Source organism: Hemiscyllium ocellatum, chromosome 6 (genome assembly GCF_020745735.1).
Source record: "Hemiscyllium ocellatum isolate sHemOce1 chromosome 6, sHemOce1.pat.X.cur, whole genome shotgun sequence".
NCBI lineage: Eukaryota > Metazoa > Chordata > Chondrichthyes > Orectolobiformes > Hemiscylliidae > Hemiscyllium > Hemiscyllium ocellatum.
Genome location: NC_083406.1, coordinates 89167716 through 89173715, shown reverse-complemented (window position 1 = coordinate 89173715; position 6000 = coordinate 89167716).

Genomic DNA, 6000 nt, shown 5'->3' with positions numbered 1-6000 from the left:
TGGTCCACCATGTCTATGTGGACAAACATCAAACTATATTAATCTCAATTACCTGCACTTGGCCCACATTCTACTATGCCCTGGCATTTGAAGTGGTCATCCAGATGCTTCTTAAATATTGTAAGAGCACTTGCCTCTACCACCGTCTCGGGCAGCATATTTCTACAATCCTTTGGGTGAAAAAGCTTTTCCTCAGATCTCCTCTAAACTACTTACTTCTCACCTCTGGTCTTGGACATATCTGGTATTGGGAAAAGATTCTCACAATCTATTGTGTCTGTGCCGCTTGTAATTTTGAATATCTTAGTCAGATCCCTCTTCAGCATCCTCTGCTCCAAGTAAAACAAACCCAATGTATCTAGGCTCTTCTTGTATCTGAGACTTTTCATCCCAGACAATATCCTGGTGAATCTCCTCTCCACTCTTTCCAGTGCAATCATCTCCTTCCAATAGTGTGGCAACCAGAACAACAGACACTGCATTCCATCTGTGACTAAGCAGTGTTTCGTTAAGCTGTAACAAGACTTCCCTGATCCTATATTCCATGCCCTGGCTAATGAAGGTAAACATTCTGTATATCTTCTTCACCACACTGTCTACCTACACCTTCAGGGATCGATGGTCTAATGCACCAAGGTCCCTTTGGTCCTCAGTACTCCCTTGGGACCTGCCAATCATTGTGTGAATCCTTCTTTTATTATATCTCCCAAAATGCATCACCTCACACTTATCAGGATTAAACTTCATCTGCCATTGCTCTGCCCAATTTACCAGTTGCTCAAGATCAGACAGTAGCCTGAAACCTTCCTCTTCACTATCTACAACACCACCAATTTTTGTGTCATCTGCAAACTTATTAATTATACTTTCTACATTCACATTCAAGGCAAATGCTGGGGAAAACTTGTTCAGTAATTAAAGGAAAGGAACGTGAAGCAACTTAAAAGGTTCAGAAAAGATTTACTAGAGTATTGACAGGAATGGAGAGTTTGAGATATAAAAATAGAATGGAAAGACTGGGACTTTTTTCACCGGAGTGCAGGAAATTCAGAGTGATTTTATTGAGGTTTATAAAATCATGAGGGGTATAGATAAGGTGAATGACAAGGGTCTTTTTGCAAGGGTGGGGTAGTTCAAAACTAAGGAACATATTTTTAACGCAAGAGGAGAAAGTTTTAAAAAGGAGATGAGGGGCAACCGTTTTACACAGCATGGTTCGTGTGTGGAATGAACTGTCAGAGAAAGTATGATGCAGGTACAGTTGCAACATTTAAAGACATTTGGATAACTTCATGAATAGGAAGCATTTGGAGGGATGTGGGCCAGGTGCAGGTAAATGGGACTAGTTTAGTTTGGGAATATGGTTGGCATGGATTGGTTGGATCAAGAGGTCTGTTTCCATGCTGTATAACTCTTTGACTCTACAAACTAGAAAATTTGCCCTGGAGAAGCTGGAAGAAGAAATGACCCAGGAATTGTATAATCTCAAATTAAAGGATCACTCATTTAAGAGAGAGATGAGGATGAATTTCTTCTCTTAGAGGATAGTGAATCTGTGGAATTCTTTACCATGAAGGGCTTTTGAGAATGGACCAATCAGTATTATTTAAGGCTGATTTTTTTCAATCAGTAAGGTGATCAAAAACGTGATAAAGGCAGGAAAGTGAAATTTAGGGTTTTCAAATCATACCATGATATCATTGAATACTGGAGCAGACTCAAGGGACTAAATGGCCTACTCCTGCTCCAATGTAACATAGTTTCATGGTCTTCACATGACGGAGAAATCCAGCTGCGGTTGATTAGGTTCAATACGGTGGCTCAGTGGTTAACACTGCTAATCACAGCACCAGGGACCTGGGTTCAATTCCACCCTTGGGTGTCTGTCTCATTCTCCCCATATCTGTGTGGTTTTACTCTGGGTGTTCCAGTTTCTCTCACAGTCTAAAGATTTGCAGGTGTATTGGCCATGCTAAATTACCCATCATGTCCAGGGGTGTGCAGACTAGCCATGGGAAATGCAGGGTTACAGGAGTGGGTCTGAGTGGAATGTTCTTTAGAGAGTTGTCATGGACTAAATGGGCCAAATGGCCTGCTTCCACACTGTTGGCATTCTATAATTGTGACTTTATCTAATATGGATTGGATTTTTGATTTCACTTGGGCCAAAATTATAAAGATGTGGCTTTATAGGAGAGAATTCACCTCCACCCACACCATTTATGGCTAAAGTTGGCCACCTTAGTTTGTTCTCACAAATTCCTTTAAATTCTCTGAGTAAACTTTTTAGAGTTCCTCATTGTTCTGGCTCTAAATCTAAAAGACTAATCTCATTAATAGTTCAGTGCTGGCTAACTGAATGGAAGATGGTTCACTCTGAAAATTGTCCAGGCCTCCTTCACTCTTACTATCCTTTTCATCCCTCCACCTTCCTTGTTATCTGCCTTACCTGTATTTGCTTATCATTTTCCCAGTCATGGAATTTCTTCAGTATATTGAGGTGGCACAGCTCACTCTTTTTCTGGTGCTCTGTAGTGTCAATCAAATTATTTACACCAAAAACAGAAATTGCTGGCTAAACTCAGCAACATCTGGGGAAGACTTTTGAATTTTGAAACGTTTTGAGTTGCAGTTCCACTCCATCAGAACTGTTAGCAACCAGGAAAAAGTGGCATTTTCAGTGAAGACAAGATTGAAAGCATCCCATGTACTGCTTTGTGATAAAAGGTCCAACTGTGGGTGAGAATGGTTGACTGTGGTAAAAGTAACCATAACAGGACCAGGTGTGCGATGGGTAAAAAACATGGAAGGATAGAATTAGGCTCTAGTTATTGAACTCAATGTTGAGTTCTAGACGCTGAAGGGTCCCCAAGCTGATGATGAGATGCTTCTTCAAGCTTGTGCTGAGGTTCGCTGGAACAATAGCAAGCCCGGGACAGAAATGTTGTCATAGGAACATGGTGATGTGTTAATCTGGCAGGCAACTGGAAGCTCAGGGTCATTTTTGCAGACAGAATTAGGTGTTTTGCCAAAGTGTTCACCCATTCTACCTTTCATCTCACCAGTATAGAGGAAACGACATTATGAATAGCGAAGGCAGGAAACTAGATTGAATGATAAATCACTGCTTCACATTGTGGGAACATGTCCAAATAACGACCAAAAACAGTCAGTGGCAAAAATAGCCTCTTTTATTCTGCAATCACAGCGCAAGTTCGAGACGGCAGTAGAATCCCAAAATACAGTTCTTACAAGAGCCCCTTTATACATTGTTATAGAGTCATAGAGATGTACAGCATGGAAACAGAACCTTCGGTTGAACCCGTCCATGCCGACCAGATATCACAACCTAATCTAGTCCCACCTGCCAGCACCCGGCCCATATCCCTACAAACCCTTCCTGTTCATATATACATCCAAATGCCTCTTAAATGTTGCAATTGTACCAGCCTCCACACATCTTCTGGCAGCTCATTCCATACACATACCACCGTCTGCGTGAAAAAGTTGCCCCGTAGGTCTCTTTTATATCTTTCCCCTCTCACCCTAAACCTACGTCCTCTAGTTCTGGACTCCCCGACCCCAGGGAAAAGACTTTGTCTATTTATCCTATCCGTACCCCTCATAATTTTGTAAACCTCTATAAGGTCAAACCTCAGCCTCCGATGCTCCAGGGAAAATAGCCCCAGCCTGTTCAGCCTCTCCCTGTAACTCAGATCCTTCAACCCTGGCAACATCCTTGTAAAGCTTTTCTGAACCTTTTCAAGTTTCAAAACATCTTTCCGATAGGAAGGAGACCAGAATTGCACGTAATATTCCAACAGTGGCCTAACCAATGTCTTGTACAGCTGCAACATGACCTCCCAACTCCTGTACTCAATACTCTGACCAATAAAGGAAAGCATACCAAACGCCTTCTTCACTATCCTATCTACCTGCGACTCCACTTTCAAGGAGCTATGAACCTGCACTCCAAGGTCTCTTTGTTTAGCAACACTCCCCAGGACCTTTCCATTAAGTGTATATGTCCTACTAAGATTTGTTTCCTAAAATGCATCTATCTGAATTAAACTCCATCTGCCACTTCTCAGCCCATAGACCAATCTGGTCCAGATCCTGTTGGAATCTGAGGTAGCCCTCTTCACTGTCCACTACACCTCCAATTTTGGTGTCATCTGCAAACTTACTAACTGGACCTCTTATGCTCGCATCCAAATCATATATGTAAATGACAAAAAGTAGAGGGCCCAGCATCGATCCTCGTGGCACTCCACTGGTCACATGCCTCCAGTCTGAAAAACAACCCTCCACCACCACCTTTGAGTCTTCTACCTTTGAACCAGTTCTGTATCCAAATGGCTAGTTCTCCCTGTATGCCATGAGATCTAACTTTGCTAATCAGTCTCTCATGGGGAACCTTGTCAAACGCCTTACTGAAGTCCATATAGATCACATCTACTGCTCTGCCCTAATTAATCTTCTTTGTTACTTCTTCAAAAAACTCAATCAAGTTTGTGAGACATGATTTCCCATGCACAAAGCCATTTGACTAACCCGAATCAGTCCTTGCCCTTCCAAATACATGTACATCCTGTCCCTCAGGATTCCCTCCAACAAGTTGCCCAGCACCGAGGTCAGGCTCACCAGTCTATAGTTCCCTGGCTTGTCTTTACCGCCCTTTTAAAACAGTGGCACCACGTTTGCCAACCTCCAGACTTCTGGCACCTCACCTGTGATGATCGATGATAAAAATATCTCAGCAAGAGGCCAGCAATCACTTCTCTAGCTTCCCACAGAGTTCTCGGGTACACCTGATCAGGTCCTGGGGATCTATCCACCTTTAACCATTTCAAGACATCCAGTGGTGTTGGATGTGGTGGTGTTGAACGGGGGTGGGGTTGGATGGAGATGGGTGGGGGAGCTGTTGGACAGCAGGGGGACAGGTCCTCACACGCTGTGTGCTGCTGCCTAGGCTCCTGAATGGGGAGCAGACTTTAAAAACTCCGAGCCCCAGAGGAAAGGTATTTAATCAATTAACCGAATAATCGATTATCCGAACAAAATAGTGCCTGCCCATCTCATTCAGATAATCAAGGTTCCTCTGTATTAGTAAAAATACTAGGCCTTTGTGCTTTAAATAAGTTTAAAATTGTACCTACACTTCTTAAAAGAATACAGGATATTAAATGGGTATACTGTACTGAAAACAACCCAGCTGGGTTGAGAGATTTATTTACCATTTGCTGGTGTGAATTTCATATGCAATTTCATGGAAGTGCTGTTTTGTCAGTTAGTTTCTTTAAGGGATAATGGTCCAGTTAAAATGTATTTAACAGGTACTTACTAATTAGGGAATTGATTCAGGTCCAGGAGATGATTGGTAAGGGCTGATTAAAATTAAAATGTTTCATGGAGACATGATAGCTGGGATCGTATCGTTCTATATGTTACACTTGTTCAGAGGTAAAAACTACTTGTAGCAAGGGCTGATAAAATGTGAAATTGCAATAATAGGTTTGAAACGGCTGTTTTGATTAGAAAGGGTTGTTTTAAAGTTGAATAGTAAAAAATGCTACAGAACCAAGGTTTTATGAATGAATGAATGAATCCATGTTATAGTAAATAACAGTTTGGAATGAACAGGAACCCGGTATTAATGAATACAGCAAGCTGGTAACTAAGTTAATAATCTATAACATAATATGTCATAACACAATATTTCACAACCTGGAAGGTGTGTCTGGGGCCTTGGGTGATGAGGTGGGAGGAGGTAAACATGCAGGTGTTACACCTTCTGCAATTGCATGGGAAGGTGTTGTGGAGGTATGAGGAGGTGTTGGGAACAGAGGAGGAGTGGACCAAGGTGTCTCAGAGGTAGCAGTCCCTGTACAATACTGACAAAATAGGGAAAAGTGATTCAGAATCAAATGATATACTTTGCCAATCCTTTTGATTATTCTGCATGAGGCACTGTGCTTTCAATGCTTCATCTTGTAAAGA